This window comes from Bombina bombina, chromosome 11 (assembly GCF_027579735.1).
Source record: "Bombina bombina isolate aBomBom1 chromosome 11, aBomBom1.pri, whole genome shotgun sequence".
Lineage (NCBI taxonomy): Eukaryota > Metazoa > Chordata > Amphibia > Anura > Bombinatoridae > Bombina > Bombina bombina.
Window position 1 is genome coordinate 28,071,089 of NC_069509.1, and position 25,628 is coordinate 28,096,716.

Sequence of the window (25,628 nt, forward strand, 5' to 3'; positions counted from 1 at the left end):
ACCCAGTCCCCCCGATTCTTTAGGGAGAGTCATTAACTGTCTGTTAATTCTGGGATGTTTCCTGTCCCAAATATAGTCATTAATTATTCTCTGTAGAGAGGGTATATAAGATGGTGGGAGGGGAATTGGTACTGTCTGAAAAACATACAAAAGTCTGGGTAGTATGTTCATAGTAATTGTTCCCATTCTTCCTAGCCAGCTGAGGCGTTTAGATCTCCAAGAACTTAAGTCTGTTACAATGTTCTTTTTAAGAATGTCATAGTTAAGAGCTAATAATTCAGTCTTTTTATGGGTCAAGAAAATCCCTAAGTACTTAATGGAGGAGGATTGCCAGAGAAAGGGGCAGACTCGTTTTGTTAAATGAAGCTCTTCCTGAGACAAATTAATGTTCATGATTTCAGATTTTGACTGGTTAATTAGAAAGTTGGATATTATTCTGAAGTCATGACGTTCTTTCATTAGTTCAGGGATTGACTGGCTAGGTGATGACAATGTGAACAGGATGTCATCCGCGAATAACGAAAGTTTATAAGTATAGTTCTGAAGAATCAGCCCGCCAATGTTTTTATTTTCCCTAATTTTTATTGCCAATATTTCTATAGCGCATGCAAATAGTAGGGGAGATAGGGGGCATCCCTGCCTGGTGCCATTTTTAATATAGAAAGGGGCCGAAAGATCTCCATTCACCAAGATACGTGCGCTGGGGTCATTATATAGTGCAAAGATTTTCCCTAAGACACCCTTGCCAAATCCAAATCTCACTAAAATTTGATGCAAAAACGTCCAATCTACCCGATCGAACGTTTTCTCAGCGTCTGTGGAAACAAGTACTATTTGTGAGTCAGAGGAAAGCGCATGTTGGATTAAATTAAGGGAACGGATTGTATTATCTTTTGCCTCCCTATTTATAACAAAACCAACTTGATCCCCATGTATCAAGTGGGGTAAAATAGGGCCTATTCTGTTTGCCAATATCTTGGCAAAGATCTTTGAATCATTATTCAGTAATGAAATCGGTCTATAGTTCGTAACCATGTCCGTGGACTTCCCAGCTTTAGGTAGTAGTACTATTGTGGCTTCTAATGATTGCTGCAAAGAGGGAGTATCTTTATTTATAACATTGTACAGTTTACATAGCTGAGGAGCAATTATGGGTTGAAAACTTTTATAATATAAATTGGTGAAGCCATCAGGACCTGGCGCTTTACCATTAGATAAATGTTTAATAACATTAATAACTTCTTCAATTTGAATTGGTCTATCTAATTGTTCTTGCTGTTCTTTTGATAAAATGGGAATTTGTAATTTATCTAAATATCTTTTAATATGGGAACAAAAGGAGGCATCGTGCATAGCAGCTATGGGATCGGAGTTCTTCAAATTGTACAAACTTTCGAAGTATTCCCTAAATGCGTTAGCTATAGACGTGGTGTTAGAACATGTGATGCCTTTTGTTGTTTTGATTGACATGACAAAGGATCTATTTGTTCGTCTACGTAGTTTCCTAGCTAAAAATCTACCACTCTTATTGTCGCTATCAAAATAAACTTGTTTAAGGCGAAGTGCTTTTTGCTTATATCTATGCAACAGTTGGGAGTTCAATTCTTGTCGTTTATTACAGAGTTCAGTGTAAGTAGATTCATCACCTGGATCCTGTTTGTGTTGAGATTCTAAGGCATTGATTTGTTTTAGTGTTGCTTCTAGTTTAGCTCTTTGTAGCTTAATTTGATAGCTTTTGTGACTAATGCATTCCCCTCTAATGACACTTTTATGAGCCTCCCACGCTACTCTTTCGTCCATTTGTGGAGAAGAATTTAATTCAAAATATTCAACTAAGGATTTCCCCAATTTTTCATTTATTAACGGGTCTTCTAATAGGGAGGGATCAAATTTCCAGTTAAATGTTTTTTTGGAGATGTTAGGCCAGTTTAGGCTGCAACTCATGAAGGAGTGATCTGACCATGTGCATGTTAAGATCTTGCTTTGAACTATGTATGAAAAACTAGTGACATCCATAAACAAATAATCAATCCTAGAGTATGACTTGTGTGGGGCAGAATAAAATGTTTAGTCTTTTATTAGTGGGTTAAGTGTTCTCCACACGTCATGTATTGCTAAATCCTTCATGTTCTGTTTTATTGCTGCGAGTCGTTTAGATGGGATAGACGAGGAGTGTGTGGAGCAGTCGATGTGTGGTTCAATTGGGACATTGAGGTCGCATCCTATAATCAAAGGTCCCTTGGCATTATCAAGTAACCTGCTTGTTATTGTTTTGAAGAAGAGGTGTTGTTGAGTGTTTAGGGCATATATACATGCTATAGTTACAATTTTACCATACAATTTACCTACGACAGCCAGGAATCTTCCTTCTTTGTCTTTGTGAGTAGAAATCACCTGAAAGGGAATATTATTCTTAATCAAAATCCCAACCCCGTTTGTTTTAGTTATATTGGAAGAGTAGAAGCATTGGCCAAATTTAAATTTATAAGTTTGTGGTTCCCTACCTCTTTTAAAATGCGTCTCTTGAAGCATAACTATGTCACTTTTATATTGTTTAAAGTCAGAGAGGGTTGAATTTCTCTTGAAGGAAGAATTTAGACCTTTGGCATTAATAGAAATTATCCGAATTTGGTCAAGTGGTTTATCTGTCATAAAGAAAGATGGTCAGGTGTACAGCTCTTATTTTACTAAGTGTAGGTCTATTATAAGAAATATCGTTCCAGAAACTATAAGTTATCAGGTATTGACAATCAGAGAAGGAGAAAAGGGTAAAGAGTAAAAAAAGTTCGACAGAGCGAGAAAAAAGATACATAAACAAATTGTAGAAACAGGGATTGGGAACCAGAGATTCTGCTATCCTTAAGGGGAGTTAACAGATTTTCAACTTATATTGGTCAAATACTATAACGGAATAGTCACATAACATTAACTAAACCTTGTTAAATAAGTAGCTATCTACAAATATGTGAAAGTTTCACGCAATAAAACATTCAGTCACATTTCTCACGTATACAAGATAAATTGGCTTTCTACACTGGTTTCACAACTATTTTGCCTCAACTAATAAGCGTTAGATGTAGTGTCTAAAACCTAGAGAAATGTCATAACAGGAGGAACTAAAGGTTGATGCTCTACAAAGCCTCAACTACACAAGAATTATTACCAGGTTAGATCAACTTGCATTAATCAATGTCCATAAGGGACAAACCATATATTACAAACTAGACCTTGATAATTAGAGATCTTATTTCAAATATATAAAAATTCCACACAAATGATACTCAATTACATTTCTCAGAAATTCAAGGAGAGAAAAAAAAAATTTAAAAAAAAAATGAACAGTTAATATAACTTACAACAAGAACAAAAAGAGAAACTGTTTCATGAACCTGTCTTTTCTCATCAGAGAATAAAAAAAAAGATACATGTCGCCCCACCAGAGGCAAATAGTCACTGTGAAAGTCTTCCTTAAGCCCTTTTAAAGGGTCATGTGATGGGATCAGAGTTGGAATCTAAATTAGAGATCGTCTGTCTTGGAGGCCTTTTCCTGTGATGAACAGTAGCCCATTCTGGTCGTCTCTCTTTGGGGCGATACGCCATCCCGAATGCAACAGGTGTGTTGTCTTACATTGTAGGAATAGGGATTGTAAGGTTAATACCTTTGGAGAAAGAGTCTAGATCAGTCAAAGTTCTGTAGATCCAAGTTTTGCCCTCAAGTGATACAATGAGAGCGAAGGGATAACCCCAGCGATACTTTATGTTATGTTTTTGTAAGATAGCAGTAATGAATCTAGCATCTTTTCTCTTTTGAAGAGTGAGAGGGCTTAGGTCTAGGTATGCCTGAAGCTCATAGTCCTGATGTTTAAGGTTGGGATTGTCTCGAAAATATTGCCAGATTTTATCCTTATCCTTAAAATTAAGGAATTTAATAATAACGTCTCGTGGAGGGGCTTGACTCGAAGGTTTTGCTCTCAAAGCTCTATGAGCTCTCTCTAGTGGAATAGAAATTGAGGTATCTGAGGTACCAGATAGGTGTTGAAAGAGTGACTGTAAGTAGTCCTCCAGGTCGGCAGGTCCAATCTACTCAGGTATCCATCTAATTCTTAAATTATTTCTTCGACCTCTATTATCGAGATCTTCGAGTTTAGTGTTCAGTTCCTGAATTAGATGGGATTGCTGTTCTTGAGTTTCTGTGAAATCTCTCAATTCTTGCGTTGTCAGATCTTGTGCTGTCTCCAAGTTATCAACTCTATTGCCAATATCAGTTATATCTCTTTTAAGATCGGATATTTCTGTCTTGATCAATTCTTTTAGAGAGTCTATGTCAGTTTTAGAAGGGAGATCATTCATCCTATATAATATTTGTGATAATTGATCTTGTTGTGGATCCACCATAGTGTCCCTTGGTGATGAGGGTTTGTCAGAGTGCTTTAAATGAGAAGATTCTTGGCTTGTGTTATCTCCCACTTGAGAGTGAAAAAAGTCTGAGACTGACTTAGGTGTGGAATTTTGTGATTTTGTTGGTTTGTCTTGCTTAGTTTGTCTTCTGGAGGACATTATTCGAATTATAAATATCAAACAGATATATTACTGTAATATCTAATGAAAGACACCAGATGGAGCCCTTGCAGTGAGTTTACAAAAAATTAGATGAGGAGAGATTCCTTATATAGTTATACTGCACAGAGAAAAAAGCAGTATTAATTAAACCTTTATTAATTTGCTAAGGAGAAACAAAGCATTGCCTCTCAAGCTTATAAATATAATGATATATCATATAGAGTTAATCCCACTGGACATTTCTGCTATGTCTCTGTATTGTGCTGTTTATATGCAGATCAAACTGCTTATTGTGAGTGTTCATCTATCTTCCTCCTCAAAAGAAAAAGCAGCATTAATATTGTATGATTATAGGATTTCCCTACCTGTGTAGAATCAGATCTGATAGTGAAAAAAAAGTCCCATACACATTGTAGGCGATGAAAGAACATAGGCAGTGTCTTATCTTGTGATTATACACATAGGCGGTGTGGTGCCATTTAGCCTGTTACAGGAATCAACTTGTCAGTTATAGGTATTCTTTAAGAATATGTGAGAGCTCCGTGTCTGAGAGGTATAGGAGCCATGTCTGCACACTTCACATTCTGTCGGTACCTGCTCCTGTTGTGACCGCTGAGTGCCGGAGCCTCGTGATATGAAAACAAGATGGCGCCCGCTATCTGTTTAATATTGCGCCTACTATGTGTATTTGTAGGCGATTTAGGGCATATTCAGGCTCACCAAAGTAGCGGATCGGCTCCCCAGATGTTCCGGTGTCACTAGGCATCTGTTGTTCATCCCCAGCTGGGTAAAAATTGTGTGTTAATAGCTCCGGTCCCACAGAGCAACCTCACTGAGCGGCCATGTCCCAGCGTGGCCAGACTCCGCCCCCCAAGACCTAAACTTTTAATGCCATAGAAAGGGACGTTTCTAAAGATTTGGAAACAAGACAGGAAAACTATTGACCAATGCGGTAAAGTTAATCTCCCCTAAATCACTAATCCCCTCCGTAATCTCTAATGAAATCCCCCAAACTAACAATAGGAAAATTATGGAGGAATTAATATGCTTCTATAAAGACCTTTACTCCAGACAAATGGCATCGCCCAGTGACAGAGATAAATTTTGGTCCCAAATAAAAACTCCCTCCCTTACTCCCGAACAGCTAGACCTTCTAAATGCAGTCGCCAAAGTACAGAAATTAATAAGAACCACTAGGCTAGGCAAAGCCCCAGGCCCAGACAAAATCCTAATAGAGTATTACAAATTTCTCCAACAAGGACTAAGCCTTCCCTTAGCCCAATCGTTCACAGCATACCTTAAAAACACGGCCCAACCCACGACAGACTTTGCAGATGCACACATGTGCTTAATTCCAAAACCTGACAGAGACCCAGGACTAGCCGTCTCCTACAGGCCTATATCATTGTTGAACAATGATTACAAACTCTTCACGGCCATATTAGCTAACAGACTGGCAGATGTAGTAGGAAGCATCCTTTATACAGACCAAACCGGCTTCATGAGACATCGCTCGTCAGTCACAAACATTCGCAAAACTTTAGCGGTGAGCTCTCACTTCTGGCAAGCTATAAGTGAGGGACGCATAAGCTCTATGCCAGACGCATGCCTTCTCACCATAGATGCGGAGAAGGCTTTTGATAGATGAGAATGGGACCACCTACTGACCTCTCTTGACAAGTTCGGTATCACCGGGGACTTCCACAACCTCATCCAAACACTCTATTGAAACCCAAGAACCTCAGTCATAGTTAATGGGGAGGTCTCCCAGCCTTTCCTGCTGGAACGGGGAACACAACAGGGCTGCCCGTTATTGCCTCTCCTCTTTAACCTGGCAATAGAGCCATTGGCCATCCACATTAGGAACACTCTGAAGGGAGTGGAGTTGGCCTCTCTCTTTACGCTTATGATCTACTGCTGTACCTCCAAAACCCAAACACTGAAATCCCAAAACTAATAACCATACTTAACCAATTTGGAACAATCTCTGGATATAAAGTGAACCTAGATAAATCAGAACTGATACCGCTTAAAAGAAACCCTAACATCCCCCAACTCAAACAACACTAAAAAAATACAGTAGGATCCTTTAAATACCTGGGAATTAACTTACACACAAATCCAAATTTGATATACAAACTCAATATTCCCCCCCGTTCTTACACAAATACAATCACTCTTAGCTGGATGGTCAAAACTACCGAAACCCCTGTCTGGCAGAATAAACCTAATAAAAATGATAGCTATGCCCAAACTCCTTTACCCCCTACAATTATTACCCCTTCTACTTACACAAAAAGACTTACAAATCGTAAATCGTATCTTTTCAAGCCAACAGATAGAGGAGGCCTCAAACTACCAATTGTAGAATGGTACAACTGGTCTACACTGGCCAAACTGGTCTTTGAGTGGCTGGTGGGCACGGCGGTCTTCAGTGATGAACAACTGGAGAAACAGCTAACGCACCCGCTCAGTCATGCCTTCCTGCCACACGCATCTTTGCATTCCCTACCCCCCCAAATCAAAGACAACATCTTATTAAGAGACCCCCTTAGGTCATGGGTGAAACTCTGTAGATGGTGGGGTCTATTTCACACGACCACCAAACACCTCCCGATACAGGGCAACCCTACCTTCCTATGAGGAATGACCACCTGAATCTTTAAAACTTGGAAAGAAAAGGGACTAACCTCAATAAGACAGTTGATAGAACTACTTACCAACAAAATACAACCCCTAGTAACACTTCAAGAAAAATTCAACCTACCCCGACACAGCACCTTTGCATATCTGCAATGCTCCCACTATGCTTGGAAACTACTAACGGACGGACTTGACTGCACAACTCGCAACCCCATTGACAATCTATGTTCTCTAACCAAACAAGGGATTCATTCTATCTCACACATCTATAACCTAATAATCCAAAACAAAACTGCCAACATAACACGACTATTGTGTGATAGCTGGAAAGCGAAGGCCAACTTAGATATCACTGAAGATCTCCTGACCACTAGTTTTGAATTGGTGTCAAGGGCCACACTGGCATCTGACCATAGAGAGTCCCATCTCAAACTTATGCCCCTCAGCTACATCACCCCTAAATTGAGAGCCAAGTGGGTCCCTGAGGCAACTGATAACTGCCTCAAATGTTCTCTGCCCAACCCAGACATTCCGCACTTGTTTTGGACCTGCCCTAAGATACTCCAGTATTGGGCTAGAATACAATACTGGCTATCAAAAGTTTTTAGGTGTCATATAACCTTATCAATGCTGGATTTCCTCTTTCTAAGAGGACATACCCAATCCTCCCCCCAAGACCATTTTTTAAACGCATCCATACTCATAGCTAGGAAACTAATCCTCAAAAATTGGATTACTAACAAACCACCACACCTGACACAATTCACACGCCTACTACATACCCAACTCCTAATAGAGCAGGCAGTTGTCGAAGGTGACATGGAAAAAAGAGTTAAATAATTTATGACCAAATGGGAACCTTAGTTGCTACACCTCCCCCCCAGCATCAGACAACAAATCCTGACCCCCTTCCTGAACAGCACCTACTTAATGACTCAACAAATGAAAGGTAGATGACCTGCAGATGAGGGAGACACCAGCCGAATTCCCTGATTGCCCTGACACTTGTCATTCCCCATCCCACCCTCCCCAACTCACAGTGAAAAGATAACAGGATTACTGGATGGTCCCGGAGTCTCCTCCTGGAAGCTGGATTCCCCATCACCCACTGCTCCCCCCTCCCCCCTCCTGGGATAGTCTAGGAGAGGGAGCCCAGCAGATTTCATGAGGGCGGTAAGACAGCAGAAAAGCCTTGACACTCTCAATTTTGTTATATATATTCATGCTAGACTTGTTTTTGCTACCTTGTTTATGTTCTTGTTTACAGCCATATCGTTAGGTGTCATAGTTGGTTACCACGACACATCACTATTGTAACTCACCCAGGGCATGAATGGAAATAATTTTCGCTGTATATCTATCTGACCACCACCACACTCACAGATCCGCAAACTTGAAATTTCTGAGTATCTAATGTCACAGTCAGATGAAGCCTACCACACCTGGGACAGACCCCCCCTTTTCATTCTCCTTCACCCACCCTCCCTCTCTTCCACATTCCCCCCTCCCCCCCTTATCCAGTCTCCCCAATCCCTCTTCCCCAGTTAAAAGTTAACTTATTTATAAAAGTTATAAAAATGCTCAAGTATGAGAACTAAGCAAGTCATCATTGTATCTGTGTAACAGACTAATTGCATATCATTGTATGCATACTGTTCCCTTTTCTGACATTGTACACAATGTAAAACTGCTGACCTTTATCTTATCTTGTATATCTACTTGAGTTTTGACAAATAAAGAAATTAAAAAAATAAAAAGAATAATAAAATTGTGGAACTCATTACCTAAGTAGGTAGTAAATTCCAATACCTTAGATACATTTAAAAATGGTTTAGATACATTTCTGGCTACAAACAGAATTCAGGGATACGATTGTTTGTGTTAAATGGGTCACCTTTTTAATGGGATTAATTTAAGATCAACTGGAGCTTTTTGTAAGTATATTAGATTTGTATAGGTTTAACTGGACAGACCTGTCTTTTATCAACCTCATCTACTATGTTACTATATATTTATCAAGCAGCGGTTGCTGCTTCAGAGGCCCATCATTTTAGGCTCATCTGACTCCTGCTCCTTAACCTATCCGCATACAATCAATATGATCGACAGCCTCTGCTAACAGCCGATTGGCTGCCTGTGAACTGCTTGTGCAATGACAAATGCGGAGAGCGTATGCTGTCAGTCTGCAGCAATGTCCAGCGGACATGATTTGCTATAGGGAATCATGTCCGCTTGACAATTGATAAATGGAGCCCAATGTTTTTAACAATTTTGTGCTCTGACCAAAGGTTCCATGCTGACGAGTTTGTGATCATTGGGAACTTAGCATGAAAGTTAATATGTTTTTTTGTTGTTGTCGGCATTAGCCTGAAATAATATTAAAACTATCAAAGATTTTATTATCTTTCCGAAGAAAAAATATAACTTGTAAATCAATTTATGTTTAGGGCCACAAAAGTAAAAACTGTACTACACTTACAGCTAGATTACGAGTTTTGCGTTATGAGTGAAAAAGCCTCATAATGCTGCTTTTTCACTACCGCTGGTATTACGAGTCTTGCAGGTATAGCTGCACCGCACACTTTTTTGACCGTCACGCAACGTAACTACCGCAGCTTTCCAAAAGCCCTTTTTCAATTGGACTTCCATAGCGCTGGTATTACGAGTTTGCCTGGGAGGCCAAAAAGTGAGCGGTACAGCCTATACCTCCAAAATCCATACCGTAAACTGAAAGTCAGTAGTTATGGCTTTTGCGTTACAGAGCCGTAACATAAAACTCATAACTAAAGTGCTAGTAAGTACAATAACAACCATAAACCCTAAACCGAGGCCCTCCCGCATCGCAAAAACTATAATAAAATTATTAACCCCTAATCTGCCACTCCGGACATCGCCGCCACTATAATAAACATATTAACCCCTAAACCGCCGTACTCCCGCATCACAAACACTAGTTAAATATTATTAACCCCTAATCTGCCGCCACCAACGTCACCGCCGCCACTATACTAAAGTTATTAACCCCTAAACCTAATCCTAAATCTAACCCTAACCCTAACGTAACCCTAACCCTAACACCCACTAACTTTAATATAATTAAAATAAATCTAAATAAAAATTACAATTAATACCTAAATAATTCCTATTTAAAACTAAATACCTGTAAAATAAACCCTAAGCTAGCTATAATATAACTAATAGTTACATTGTAGCTATCTTAGGTGTTATTTTTATTTTACAGGTAAGTTTGTATTCATTTTAACTAGGTAGACTAGTTAGTAAATAGTTATTAACTATTTACTAACTACCTAGTTAAAATAAATACAAATTTACCTGTAAAATAAAACCTAACCTGTCTTTACACCTACACCTAACATTACACTACAATGAAATAAATTACATAAAAGGGACACTGTACCCAAAAAATGTATTTCGTGATTCAGATTGAGCATGAAATTTTAAGCAACTTTCTAATTTACTCCTATTATCAAATTTTCTTCATTCTCTTGGTATCTTTATTTGAAATGCAAGAATGTAAGTTTAGATGCCGGCCCATTTTTGGTGAACAACCTGGGTTGTCCTTGTTGATTGGTGGATAAATTCATCCACCAATAAAAAAGTGCTGTCCAGAGTACTGAAACCAAAAAAAAGCTTAGATGCCTTCTTTTTCAAATAATGATAGCAAGAGAACAAAGAAAAAATGATAATAGGAGTAAATTAGAAAGTTGCTTAAAATTGCATGCTCTTTCTGAATTACAAAAGAAAAAATTTGGGTACAGTGTCCCTTTAATTAAATACAATTATCTAAATTACAAAAAATAATAAATTACAAATTACAAAAAAAAATAAACACTAAATTACACAAAATAAAAAAGAAATGATCAAATATTTAAACTAATTACACCTAATCTGATAGCCATATCAAAAAAAAAAGTCCCACCAAAATAAAAAAAAAACCCTAGCCTAAACTAAACTGCCAATGGCCCTTAAAAGGTCCTTTTGCGGGGCATTGATCCAAAGAAATCAGCTCTTTTACAGGTAAAAAAAAAATACAAACAACCCCCCCAACAGTAAAACCCACCACCTACACAACCAACCCCACAAATAAAATCCTATCTAAAAAAAAACTAAGCTCCCCATTGCCCTGAAAAGGGCATTTTGGATGGGCATTGGTTTTATTTTTAGATTAGGGTCTTTGGGCAATGTAAAAGAGCTAAATGCCCTTTTAAGGGCAATGCCCATCCAAATGCCCTTTTCAGGGCTATGGAGAGCTTAGGTTTTTTAGATAGGATTTTATTTGGAGGGTTGATTGTGTAGGTGGTGGGTTTTACTGTTGGGGGGGTTGTTTGTATTTTTTTTTATAGGTAAAAGTGCTGATTTCTTTGGGGCAATACCCCGCAAAAGGCCCTTTTAAGGGTCATTGGCAGTTTAGTTTAGGCTAGGGTTTTTTTTATTTTGGGGGGGTTTCTTTATTTTGATAGGGCTTTTCGATAAGGTGTAATTAGTTTAAATATTTGATAATTTCTTTTTTATTTTGTGTAATTTAGTGTTTATTTTTTTTGTAATTTATAATTTATTATTTTTTGTAATTTAGATAATTTTATTTAATTAATGTAATTTATTTAATTGTAGTGTAATGTTAGGTGTTAGTGTAAGACAGGTTAGGTTTTATTTTACAGGTAAATTTGTATTTATTTTAACTAGGTAGTTAGTAAATAGTTAATAACTATTTACTAACTAGTCTAACTAGTTAAAATGAATACAAACTTACCTGTAAAAAAAGTAACACCTAAGATAGCTACAATGTAACTATTAGTTATATTATAGCTAGGTTAGGGTTTATTTTACAGGTAAGTATTTAGTTTTAAATAGGAATTATTTAGGAATTAATTGAACATTTTATTTAGATTTATTTTAATTATATTAAAGTTAGTGGGTGTTAGGGTTAGGGTTACGTTAGGGTTAGGTTTAGGGGTTAATAACTTTAATATAGTGGCGGCGATGTTGGGGGCGGAAGATTAGGGGTTAATAAGTGTAATGTAGGTAGCGACGACATTGGGGGCAGCAGATTAGGGGTTAATAAGTATAATGTAGGTGGCGGCGATGTCAGGGGCGGCAGATTAGGGGTTAATAAGTGTAATGTAGGTGGCGGCGATGTCGGGGGCGACAGATTAGGGTTAATAAGTGTAATGTAGGTGGCGGCGATGTCGGGGACGGCAGATTAGGGGTTAATAAGTGTAATGTAGGTGGCGGCGATGTCGGGGACGGCAGATTAGGGGTTAATAAGTGTAATGTAGGTGGCGGCGATGTCGGGGGCGACAGATTAGGGGTTAATAAGTGTAATGTAGGTGGCGGCGATGTCGGGGGCGACAGATTAGGGGTTAATAAGTGTAATGTAGGTGGCGGCGATGTCGGGGGCGACAGATTATGGATTAATAAGTGTAATGTAGGTGGCGGCAGATTAGGGGTGTTTAGACTCAGGGTTTATGTTAGGATGTTAGGTTTAAACATAACTTTTTCTTTCCCCATAGGAATCAATGGGGCTGCGTTACAGAGCTTTACGCTCCATTATTGCAGGTGTTAGGTTTTTTTAGCCAGCTCTCCCCATTGATTTTATATGGGCAAATCGTGCACGAGCACGTAAAACCAGCTCACCACAGCGCTGGTATTTGGGTGCCGTATGGAGCTCAAAGGAGTTCAACGCTGCAATATTGCCAGCTAACGCCGGGTTTTTGCAAACCTGTAATACTAGCGCTGTTAAAGGTGAGCGGTGGAAATAACTTTCAAGTTAGCAGCAAGGAAGCCATAACGCAAAACTCGTAATCTGGCCGTTAGGAAGTTAGAAAACAATGGTTGTGTTGACTTTTTAAATAATTTGACCAGTTTACTTGTTTATTGTCACTACTACTAATATTATTATTTGCTGGTTAAGTGGCACCCCATTCCGTGGCACTGGATACATCAGTAAGTTTCCAAACTGAAACCAACATTAAAAGGAACCAAAGTTTTCTTTCATGATTCAGATGGAGCAAACATTTTTACACAAATTTCCAATTTACTTAAATAATACATTTTGCATAATTTTCTTGCACCAAAATTACAAGTTATGCGTTAAAAAAGCCCTTAATCTTAAACAATGATTCAAGGAGAGGAGCTATAATGCACACATGGTGGAGAGAACTTCCAATTAAGTTGCCTCTTTAGATAGATCAACTATCTTAGGTAAAAGTAACAAGATAAACAGAAATGACAGGAAGGGTATCAGATTTGTGACCAAATACTCAAATCAGGGGGACTTCCGGTGGGCGGGTCATCTGGATAGGAGCAAGCAGTAAGAGCTCCACCCTAAAAACCTAATATTTGCCTTTTTCTATTCAAAAAAATTGCCCATCCAGCTCCCCACAGCTTTACTCTTACTGGGAGACTTGGTTCTCACCAGTCGATATCCTCCATGTGTAGGGCACACAATCTGCTCTAATCGCCGGACACAAAGACGGCACGACCATAGGATATGCGCAGCTCGTGAGACGAGCGAAACAGAGGCAGAGTCTCTTGGACCTTCCATAGAAAGACCGTCGTGGGACATTAGCAGGGAAGCAGAGTGTAGGTTTTTTTAACACCCGAAAGTGCTACGGAGGCTTAGACAGAGCCAGCAGGGCTTAAACTTACTTGGCAATTCAGGCCCCAGCTGTGACCATTACCCGCCACTATAGACACTCCGCCCCCTAAAATGCAAAGGTGCCTGACCGAGGACAGACCTCACGGCTAGTGTCGGGTATTCCCTGTCACCCACGCACGGATTGGAAATAGAGCGTGGAGGTTTGTGAAACGCACATTGCACGTCTGACCTACAGTGGTGCTGTGGAAACAGCACGGAGGACCACAAACGCCATCTTGAATGAGTCGGCAATTACATATGCTACGGCTATACATGTTTGCCGGAAACTACAGTGGCGCACTTTTGTGAATTAATGTTGTGGGGCGACTGAGATACAACTCTCATACAAATCAGTGAAGGTTATATGAGTATCTAGGGGTTTGTTACTGCATATCTCCACCTCACCGCTGTAAACAAGGCCTCCACTACTCCCTGATAATAGTGGCAAAACACTCAGTTTTGTGATGCAGCTCTATGGAAGGGGGGAGAGGAGGGGAGGGGGATACAGAGAAAGGGGGGATAAAAATTTATTCTGGCCTGACACGGAGAGTAACATAACATTTTCTACATATCTGACATATTGCTGGACTGCCTGGGTTCCATAAATTCTGAATCAAAGAATGAATGAAAGCTTTAACATCTGCTTTCGCTCAAATCTAGCTGAATATAGGGATTGTATTACTCTAACATTGAATCATGCAGTGAGATTATAACCTGAAAAGCTACATGACAGTTGATAAATATTTTCATAAACTTTCTCCTCCCACGAAAGACAACATGAGTCAAAGGGCTAAAGCTACAGACAGGAAGCAACAAAAACATACTGTGGAAAAACACGCTGAAAGTCCAATTCAAGTTGAACACTCAGATTCTCAAGTTAACAATCAAATATCTTTACTGCAAAAGCTCAAATCTCTTTTCCTTCCAAAAATGGATTCCCTACAGGCTGGGGTGGATGCCCTAACAAGTGAGGTCAGACAGCTTTCCTCATGATTAAGTTCAGCTGAATCCTGTATCTCAGAAGTTGAGGATAGGCAGACCAATTCAGAAACATCACTCAAACAGCTTGTCAAGCAGAACCAAATTCTCCAGGAGCGGGTCGAGACCTAGAAAAGAGAAGTAGGCGTAATAACCTACGAATAGTGGGGATCCTAGAGTCAGTAATGGGAAAGGATCTCTTGGAATTCACCGTCCTCACATTTCCCAAGATGCTGGGTATTCTTGCAGATATTCTCCCCATAGATGTGGAAAGAGCCCACAGGGTGGGACCGGAAAAAACTCTCGAGCATGCAAAGCTAAGACCCAGACAGGACATATTTAAATGTCTACATTTCCAGGAGAAACTGAAAATTCTGCGAGCGTACAGGTTACGTAAAGAAATTCTATATGAAGGTTCAAAACTCTTGCTTTTTCAAGATTTTTCCTTGGAAGTCACAAAACAAAGAAAATAATTTGCCCCCTTGTGCTCCCAACTGCATGAACAGGGCCGCCAGGTAGCACTACTGTATCCAGCCAAGCTACGTTTGCAAACACCATATGGCACAAAATTCTATCACTCCCCAGAGGCATTACGAAGCTACCTGGCAATTGAAAACCAACACCCACTTACTTGAAAAATCCTTGTTTTACTTCTGGAACTATTGATTATCCATCCTATTGGAAGTTTAATAAATAGAGATATTTCATCTTTATACTTTGACCCAACTAATGGTCAATGAACAATATTTAAAGATACAAACAAAACCCAGATGGAATGAAGATTTAACAACCAGGGTAACAAATGTGAGTTCTCTGACTCTGCTTCATTTGTATGTCTTTGTTTTTTTTCTTTTTTTTGGTAATAATATCCGCAAAGATAGAAATATATGAGACAGTCAATGCAAACATTCATGTTATTTGGTTCTACTGTTATGTTGTAAGGTTAATGAGAAAGTAGAGGTTGTTACTTTTATATCTCAGACAATTCTGGGGTTATAATCCCTGCAAGAGTAAATTCATCGCCTCAAGAATTACTAATCAAACAATTGGCTTGAATAGCCTCAATTTATTATAATTATTTTTATTGTTTTTATGCTATTTGTTTTTGTTAATAGTTTTAATTCTAAAGACACACATATTGGTTGTACTTGCTAGTATTCTCTGAACACTTTCTTCCACTCAGAAGATGCCTCAGACACAGGTAGGACATACTCCTATCACTGAATTTATTACTCCTTCTATACTTAATAATCCGTATTTTTACTATTTATGTGATGACATTCCATATTGGTACCTACTTATGGAACTTATTGTACCCCTGCTAACAAAACAGATACTGTGGGTATGCAGTTATAAGCTAAATTTATTAAATTAGGTCAAGTCCTGCACCAGGGACCATATACTTCATGGTCTAGCCTATCTTGATCAAATAATATTACAAAATGCCTTACTTTTAGAGGCTGTACAGCTTAGCATTACAGTACTGAAACCAAAAACTAGTTGCCTTACAATGATAAATGGGCCTGGACATATATATATCACTGCATTTCATGTTCCTCAAATGCACACCTTCTTCTGGAGTCAGATAATATCTAGTCACTATTGGGAACCCACTTTGGCTACTACACGGGTTTTCAGCCATGCCCTTTCTAGCAGATCATGAACTGTTTGTACGTTGTGGACACTTGGCTATAGCCTAGGGTCTTGGGACCTATCTCAGGCCCTACATATCCCACAGTCTAGCTAATATAATTCAGATATCAACACATGGTGCCTTGTGTTCAGCTACATCACAGTTTATCCACATGGGGTTGAATTTAGTTAACTTCTGTTTTAGTGTATATATTGCTTATTATACATGTATGTATATATGTATAAGCTGAGTGATTTGCAGATTATGTTGACCAGTTGCTTTTCATGGATACAATGTGGGATTTGGCTCTCACACCCGCCACTTAAGGTTTCAACAAATGTATTGATACAATTGTTCTGTTTATATGCAACAAGAACTGTAACCACTAATAATTTGCTCTATATATGTTTTACTCAGCGTATATATGATTCTCTTTTCATTCTTTCTTCATACATATGGTCAATGTTTCTGCCCTTGCTTGACTATGTCAAGAATAAAGTCATCCCCTCTCTCCCCATCTTCAACCCCTTACTTCCCCCTTTTTTTTTTCTCTCCTATGGTTCTGCCTCAAAACATACAATCTCACCACTCTAGACTAACATGTCACTTAAAATAATAACATGGTATGTGGGGGCATTAATTCCCCCATAAAACGAAAAGCAGTTCTCACTAACCTTCGGCAAATGGGAACTGATATAGAATTACTGAAGGAAACCCATCTAATTGATACGGAACATCCTAAGTTACAAAGCGATTGGGTGGGACATATGACTTTTCTATCACACACCAGTGCTAGTCGAGGTTTAGCTATTATCTTTGGCAAAAGACTGTCGGTTCACATTAACCACACCTACTCAGACACAGAAGGAATGTTCTTGATAGTACAAGCGAATATCAACTCTGTTGATTATGTGTTTTGTAATATTTATGCCCCCAATCACAGATTGGTGATTTTCTGGAAAGATCTGATACAAAAACTGACACTGTATATAGGATCAAGACTGATAATTGGCGGGGATTTCAATATTGCCCCTTCACACAAGTTAGACAGAGTTTGGTTGGAAACCCATTCTATTAGGGACCCAAAAGCAAATTATAAAGCAAGATATGAGTCCAAGATATTTAGCATGTTTGACTCGTACCTTGACACTTGTGACATATGGAGATTGCAACATCCAGAGGGTAAGGATTATACGTGCATCGCTAAAGCTAAACATACTTTATCTAGAATAGACTTATTTCTGATTTCTAACCCCCTTGTCATGCAAGCCCGACACTGTAAAATACATGACCTATTGCTATCTGATCATGCTCCTCTTGAATTGACTTTAGACTTGTGTGGGCCGCACTCAAACAGAAATACTCTTAGATTCCCAATAGGGTTGCGCCGATACCGATACTAGTATCAGTATCGGTGCCAATACCAAGTATTTACATGAGTACTTGTACTCATGCAAATGCTCCGATACTTAAACTGATACCTCCACTTCCTACCCATACACTATCTTGTGGCGTTTTTCAAACTGCATGTTCCCATTTCATTTTAAGCTGGAGTGGAGACTTAACTAAAAATTGTTCACTTCTGTTCTGCCAATACAAATTGCTGTTATTTGTATTATTGTACGTCTGAGAGCGGTGCTCCAAAAGCTGCTGTACTATACAGCTGGAAGCCTCTCTGGGAGAGATCATTGTACCTCATTCAGACAAACCCCTGAAGTACTGAGCAGTTAATAAACTGAGATTTAATGGCCCAAAAATATCTTTCTAAACACCAGAATTTTTGTTGTTTAAAAAGATAGATAATCCCTTTATTACCAATTCCCCAGTTTTGCATAACCAACATAGAGCTCGCTTCCATTGAGTCGTTAAAAATGGAACCGTAAGCTACCGAATCGGACGACAGCTAAAAGTAATTTACGGCTCCATTTTAGTACCAGGTTTCCATTGAAAAGATTAGCGTGTTGCGCGCAGTCGCTCTTTTCGGCCGTACGTAAGTTTGCGTTGCCAACCGATGTCGGATTTGTCGAAAAGCGCGCCATAACAAGTGCATTGCCATGGTAACCCGACCTCTGTCTATAAGAATAACGGTTTGCGCCTCTGTTCTTTACCTGTGATCGCCTCTAGAGAAAAAGACACGGGAGCTAGTTGCGTTGGTAGGAGTTTTGGGTTTTTGAGAGTTGTTTGAGAGTTAGTGGAGAGTTTGATATTTTATTTTCATATATTCTTATTGTAGGCCTCATATAATATTAGGAACACACACACACACATCCATACATTAGTTAATTAACACACATTAGTTTATACACACACACACTTTTATTTGATACAAACACATTCACATTTTTTTTTATTTCATTAACCCCCCATATCCCCATCTTCCTTTATTATTCCTTTCATTAACCCCCTTATCCCACTTCCCATCCCCCCTTTGACTACCCTTCCCTTCCCCACTATATAACTTTTTTTTTTTTATATACATTTTGCCCATCCTTTTTTTTTTTTTATACATTTTGCCCATCCTTTTTTTTTTACATCCCATATTTTTTGTTTCATTTGACTATATAGCCCACCCCTTTCTTTATTTGCATCCCTTATTATTTAATTTTGTTATAATCCTCTTTTTTTAATCTTTTTCATTTACATCCCTTTGTTTATTTTCACCCCCACATTTTATTTTTATTTTGAGTGATATAGAATAGAGATAGTTAGGGTCTAGATAGGTTAGGTAGTTAGTTTTGGGGATATTTAATTTAGGGTTTAGTTAGGTGAATTAGTGTAGTTAGGTAAGCTAGGGACTTTAGTGTTAGGTTAGAGTTAGGGAGGAAGGAGAAAGGGATGGATAGGCCTAGTGGAGTTGGGAAGGGGGTGGCTAGGGGGAGGGCAGTGGAGAGGGTGGATAGAGGGAGGGGGAGGGGGGAAGTAGGGAGTAGTATGGGCAGGAATAGGGGCCGAGGTTTGGGTGGAGGATTTGTCCTTCCTCAAACCCTGGCAGAGGAGGGAAGGAGAGAGGGTGGAAGAGGAGTGGAGGTGGGAGGAGTGAGGAGGAGTCAGCCTCAGCTAGGCACAAAAAGAAAAGGGAAAGTGGGGCAGACTGTGGCAAGTGGGAGTGGGGCTGGTGGTAGCCTGTCACAGCCTGCAGGGACAGAGGAAGGAGAGAGGGCTGGTCCCCAGTCACAGGAGGGAGAGTCTGTGTCTGCTGGCCCTTCAGGTGTGAAGGGCAGGCTAAGAGAGGAGAGGTACTCTGAGGAGGAGAAGGAGGCTCTTGTTGAGGCCTACTTGGAGAGGGCACCTCAGCTGGAGAACCCTAACCTGAGGGCGGGTGTCCGGAATAAGCTGTGGGAGGAGATTCGAGTGGCAGTCAGCTGCTTAGGACGTAATCGTTCTACTGCTAGTATAAAACATCGATATCATGATTGCAGACAGGTGGTGGTCCTAGCAAGAGATTACACCTAAGGTCATGGGAGGAGATGCTGTCTAATGTCATCTCGGATGAATCTGTTCACGGATGTAAGGGGACAATGGACACCTCTGTGCCACCTGAAGAGGTGTATGAAGGTGAATATTCAATATTAAATATAACCATATATGTGATGTATATATGTTGTATATCATAAATACCCATCTGTGTTTAGCTATGAATCTAAATTTACATAGTTGTATTTAATATGTTCTGCAAGCACTCTGTATTGTATATCTGCTCCGACAAGCAAGAATATTGATAATATAATATCCAAGAATATTAAGCATTTCATATAAATCATGTGTCATTGTCCTTAAAGGGACACTGTACCCACATTTTTTCTTTTGTGATTCAGATACAGCATGCAATTTTAAGCAACTTTCTAATTTACTCCTATTATCAATTTCTCTTCGTTCTCTTGCTATCTTTATATGAAAAAGAAGGCATGTAAGCTTTTTTCTAGGTTCAGAACTCTGGACAGCAGTTTTTGATTGGTGGATGCATTTATCCACCAATCAGCAAGGACAACCTAGGTTGTTCACCAAAAATGGGCCGCCATCTAAACTTACATTCTTGCATTTCAAATAAATAACATGGAAATGTCCACAGCACAATTTGCTTAAAAAGTATCTTTATTGACAAAAGATAGAGCGACGTTTCGTGACTGTTGTCACTTAATCATGCTATACATACAATACTCAGAGGTGATCCTTTTAAACTAGTTTGCATTTCAAATAAAGATACCAAGAGAATAAAGAACATTTGAAAATAGGAGTAAATTAGAAAGTTGCTTGAAATTGCATGCTCTATCTGAAGCACAACAGAAAATATTTGGGTACAGTGTCCCTTTAACAATGTTCCTTTAAGACACAGTCTATAAAGATTCATCAGTTATGGTCATATATGCTTGGATTTTATCCCAAACACACTATATGTGTGTGTGTGTGTGTGTATGTGTGTGTGTGTATGTGTGTGTGTGTGTGTATGTGTGTGTGTGTGTATGTGTGTGTGTGTATGTGTGTGTGTGTGTGTATGTGTGTGTGTGTATGTGTGTGTATGTGTGTGTGTGTGTGTGTATGTGTATGTGTGTGTGTGTGTATGTATGTGTATGTATGTGTGTGTGTGTGTGTGTGTGTGTGTGTGTATATGTATGTATGTGTGTGTGTGTGTGTGTATGTATGCGTGTGTGTGTGTGTGTGTGTGTATGTGTGTGTGTGTGTGTGTGTGTGTGTATGTGTATGTATGTGTGTGTGTGTGTGTGTGTATGTGTGTGTGTATGTGTGTATGTGTATGTGTATGTGTGTATGTGTGTGTGTGTGTGTGTACATATATACACATAAATATGGAATATAATAGTCTGTATTGTTATGCTACAAAGTAATATATTCTATTAGATAGATAATGTAAACATACCGTATATTTATTTGTAGGTTCCGAACAGGAGGAGTATGAAGCTGCACCAACACCACAGCAGGATGTTCCTACATTCACTGAGGAGGATGAGGATATCTATGGCGACACTACCTCCTATATCAGCCTCATTGAAGGTGATCTGCAGCAGCCTAGGGCATATGAGGTGGAGGATGTATCAGGCCCTTCTCCATCTACCTCGGAGACAACATATCATGTTCTGGGTTCTGAACCCCAGCAGACTCATCCTCCTCAACACTGGCAGTTCATGCATACTTCGCAGCAACAAATGGCACAGCCCCCACAGCTGCACCTACCGCAGCAGATGATGCACCCCCCACAACATCCTCCTCAGCAGCAGATGATGCACCCCCCACAACATCCTCCTCAGCAGCAGATGATGCACCCCCCAGAACATCCTCCTCAGCAGCAGATGATGCACCCACCACAACATCCTCCTCAGCAGCAGATGATGCACCCCCCACAACATCCTCCCCAGCAGCAGATGATGCACCCCCACAACATCATCCTCCTCAGCAGCAGATGATGCACCCCCCACAACATCCTCCCCAGCAGCAGATGATGCACCCCCACAACATCATCCTCCTCAGCAGCAGATGATGCACCCACCACGACATCATCATCCTCAGCAGCAGATGATGCACCCACCACAGCAGCATACAGATCTGCATAATCTGTACTATATGCCTCCCACTCCTATGGCACAACAGGAATCCACACCACCACCACTGCACCCACCAATGTATTGCCAACAGTGCCATCACAGACAACCTCCCAGTCACCAATACGGAGAGACAGCCCTGGAACCAGCCAATTATTGGTTCCTGAGACACCAACTCTACAACAGGGTCCGGCACAGTCCCAGCAGGATGATCTACTGAGGCTCATACATAGAGAGCTTAGGCTGTCCAGGCTCCAGCAGCAGCAGGCTTTCAGGAGGATACAGAGCCAAATGGACATCCATAATGCCTCACTCGTCCGCCTGGCAGAGGCAGTGGAGAGGCTCGCGGATAGGCCCCAAACTCCATCCTCGCTTGCATCCTCTGTCATCTCCCTGCAGGACCCTGAATCCCGGTTATTAGCCTCACATTCAGCTGCTGGGCGTCGCACAAGACGCCACACTTCCCCCCTAAGTACCTCTCCTCCAAAGTCAAAATCCCGCCGCAAGAATGAATTAATATTATTTTTTTTCCACCCAAGATTTATCATATCTAATTTTTGCACTAAAGCACTTTTTAAAGTGCGATTTTCATCTCATAAATATGCATCCATTTTTCTAATCCAAATTTGAACATATATCTTAATATTATTCTAATAGCTGTTTATCTGCTAAAAATTAACAGCTTTATTCATTTTTATTTCACATGATGTCAATTAATATGCAGGTGTACATTGTTAATAAATGTATGTGTCCTTTTATTGAGGATATTATGCCGTTTAAGAATACTTGGGGATACGTGTCTGAAATTTATACAGTATATGCTATCTAACATTAGTCAACGTGACATGTGTAAATGTTATGATTTATATTCCACAAGCATATGTTGTTTGCTCCTTCAGATGAAGCTAATAAGGGTTATACAGTTATAGAAGAGTTGAAAAGTAAATACTCCTTCCTGTTGATATGGCCAAATACCTTGCATTCATTCTTATAGTCCTATGTGGAATGTAATATCTGAAATATATACCTATCATGACTAATACCTATCATGACTAATGAACTCCTTTTTGTCAAGATTATTATTCAATATTTAGAATAATTAGATAAATGTATCTTTATGATATTTAAGCACTGATGTATACACAACATATATGTGATTGCCATGATATAGAGGTGATTAATAGATTTTAATTGACATCATATGAACAGACACAGACTCTCCCTGGGACCAATGCACAATGCACTTTTAAATTGTTTCAATAACTCCATGTTAAAGACAATACTTCATATCTCTTGAAGTATGTAATATTAAGCACTTATGTATTTTGGTTAATAGTCTAAATATTGCAAATGTATTCTCTGCTTTAGCAGACATGACATTACATATATTTTATAAATATTAGTACTATGACACATTATAACTTTAATGTGTCATTGTTTTGTATTGAATAAATATGATTTTCAAATTGAAAATTACATTTGAATGAGGGTAAATCGGTAATAATAAAACTCATCTTCATGATAAACAACTTATTTCCTTTGAATTATTTTTCTATATGTATTGAGATTATATATAGCATCCCTGGGCAAAGGTTTCATTTTGAATAGGTAGATATTTTATTTATTTTTATAATATTTTACCAGGAAAGATACATTGAGATTTCTATAGTTTTCAAGTATGTCCTGTGTACACAAAACATTGCATTGATACCATGGGGGGTAGTTATCAACGTGTCAACTTTCCTGCCTTCGCCGGCCCAATACGCCCGCCTAAGCTCGCCTACCATCACCGCCGCGGACCTGAAAAAATTAGCCTAAGTTATCAATAAATCTGTCAAAAAGCCGCGCACCAAGTACGGGGCGATGAGCAGCGGACTGTGAGAGTTATCACTCATCCGATCTCGCTGCTCTTCGGCTTTTTGACAGCTTTATTGCTAGCCTGTCACTAAGCACCCACACTAAACTACACTGTTCTACCCCCTATACCGGCGCCCCCGGAGCCCCCCGCAACTCAATAAAGTTACTAACCCCTAAACTGCCGCTCCTAGACCCCGCTGCAACTCTTGTAAGTGTATTAACCCCTAAACCGCCGCTCACGGACACCGCCGCAACCTACATTATACCTAGTAACCCCTATCCTGCCCCCCCTATACCGTCGCCCTCTATAATAAAGTTATTAACCCCTATCCTGCTGATCCCGCACCTCGCCGCAACTAAATAAATAGTTTAACCCCTAAACCGCCGCTCCAGGACCCCGCCGCAACCTATATTAAACTTATTAACCCCTAATCTGCCCCCCCTACACCGTCGCCACCTATAATAAATTTATTAACCCCTATCCTGCCCCCCACTACACCGCCGCCACTGTAATAAAATTATTAACCCCTAAACCTAAGTCTAACACTAACCCTAACACCCCCTAACTTAAATATTAATTAAATAAATCTAAATAATATTTCTATTATGAACTAAATTAATCCTATTTAAAACTAAATACTTACCTATAAAATAAACCCTAATATAGCTACAATATAAATAATAATTATATTGTAGCTATTTTAGGATTTATTTTTATTTTACAGGCAAATTTCAATTTATTTTAACTAGGTACAATAGCTATTAAATAGTTATTAACTATTTAATAGCTTACCTAGCTAAAATAAAGAGAAATTAACCTGTAAAATAAAAACTAACCTAAGTTACAATTACACCTAACACTACACTATACTTTAATACATTATTCCTATTTAAAACTAAATACTTACCTGTAAAATAAACCCTAAGATAGCTACAATGTAATTAATAATTACATTGTAGCTATCTTAGGATTTATATTTATTTTACAGGTAACTTTGTATTTATTTTAGCTAGTTAGAATAGTTATTAAATAGTTATTAACTATTTAATAACTACCTAGCTAAAAGAAATACAAAATTACCTGTAAAATAAATCCTAACCTAAGTTACAATTAAACCTAACACTACACTATCATTACAATAATTAAATAAATTAACTACAAATAACTACAATTAAATACAATTAAATAAACTAACTAAAGTACAAAAAATAAAAAAAGCTAAGTTACAAAAAATAAAAAAAATAAGTTACAAACATATAAAAAATATTACAACAATTTTAAGCTACTTACACCTAATCTAAGACCCCTAATAAAATAACAAAGCCCCCCAAAATAAAAAAATGCCCTACCCTATTCTAAATTAAAAAAGTTCAAAGCTCTTTTACCTTACCAGCCCTTAAAAGGGCCTTTTGTGGGGCATGCCCCAAATAATTCAGCTCTTTTGCCTGTAAAATAAAAATACAACCCCCCCCAACATTAAAACCCACCACCCACATACCCCTAATCTAACCCAAACCCCCCTTAAAAAAACCTAACACTACCCCCCTGAACATCATCCTACCTTGAGTTGTCTTCACTCAGCCGAGCAGCGATGGAACTGAAGAGGAGATCCGGAGCGGCAGAAGTTATCCTCCAAGGGGCGCTGAAGAAGTCTTCCATCCGATGAAGTGATCCTCCAAGCGGCGCTGAAGAAGTCTTACATCCGATGAAGTGATCCTCCAAGCGGCGCTGAAGAAGTCTTCGATC